Source organism: Elephas maximus, chromosome 1, assembly GCF_024166365.1.
Source record: "Elephas maximus indicus isolate mEleMax1 chromosome 1, mEleMax1 primary haplotype, whole genome shotgun sequence".
Taxonomy (NCBI): domain Eukaryota; kingdom Metazoa; phylum Chordata; class Mammalia; order Proboscidea; family Elephantidae; genus Elephas; species Elephas maximus.
In genome coordinates this window covers 78,564,592-78,565,717 of record NC_064819.1, presented here as the reverse complement: position 1 = coordinate 78,565,717, position 1,126 = coordinate 78,564,592, and the positions used below count along the sequence as shown (strand labels likewise).

The 1,126-nt window shown below is 44.3% G+C and overlaps 1 non-coding gene across 1 annotated transcript; it reads right to left on the bottom strand.

The window, feature by feature from the left end:
• Positions 1 to 374: 374 nt before the first annotated feature.
• Positions 375 to 446, bottom strand: TRNAW-CCA (transfer RNA tryptophan (anticodon CCA)). The gene has a single exon. It is a non-coding gene; the product is annotated as a tRNA-Trp (tRNA).
• Between the last annotated feature and the right edge of the window lie 680 nt (positions 447 to 1,126).

Sequence of the window (1,126 nt, the reverse complement as noted above, 5' to 3'; positions counted from 1 at the left end):
AAGGTCTTGGGCACTTAAAGGACGCAAGAAGTGATAGAAAAGAAAAAAGGGAACCAGGAGACTATGTGGTCCCTGATACCAAAAAGGAGACTTAAACATCTTTTTAAGTAAGGTGCCAGAAGATGCACGGCCCATGTGGGGGTTTTGACCCCCGTCTTAGAATCCCAACACCAAGCAAAAGGCAAAAGAGATAGAGTCGCATCCCACGGAATCTCTAAAAAGGTAGATCATCTGTTCTCTTTGTCTCCACTCGGGCTCTCTGGCAGCGCTAACAGGTCTCAAAGTGGAGATGATTTTCAGTGGTAATTACGCCAAGAAGGAAAGTAGATTGTCAAATTGATCCTTGCTTCTCGCTCCAAAACTTAAACCCCCCCTGACCCCGACGTGACTTGAACACGCAACCTTCTGATCTGGAGTCAGATGCGCTACCGTTGCGCCACGAGGTCACAGGAAGTACCCTCAGCCTTTCAAAAGTAGAATCTTGAATCATCCCCCTTCCCCTTTCTCCAGATCCAAAATATTTATTTATCACTAACTGTGACCATTTTTGTCTCCACCGCTCACAGTTTTGCTAACGCTTCCTTGAGAAAAAATAAGGAATTGACCACGTTAAATAATAACTCCCAATGCTCCTTATGGGGAAAAACCCAGGAAAAAACGTTCAATCTTTCCACTTGTGGAAATTTTTCTATTTTGAGAAAAATCGGGTAGGTATTGAATTTAGAGCCACAATGAAACAGGAATAAAAGCGGCTGCAAAGTTTGCAATGTTACTTTTCCTATAAATTCACTAGACACCTCCCTCTTCCATATCAAACTCCCAGCCTTGCTATGCCCGATGCCCAGCCTCTTGGTCTTCTACTTTCCTCCTCCCTATTTCCGCACTGACCTGGCTTTCAACCTGGCGAAAAGCTGCTTCTCCTCAAGGCATAGTGCGGGTGGCATCTCTTCCCAAAACCCTCACTTCCTCAGTCGGAATCCGTGGGTCTAGCCGTCTCTTTTTCGTGCATGTAACGTTCAGTTTACTACTTGAACCCCAGAAAAACCGCTAGCATTTACTGAGAACTTACCATTTACTACTACTTCTGTGCTAAGGGGCTTTTTAATTCATATGATCTTATGTATGT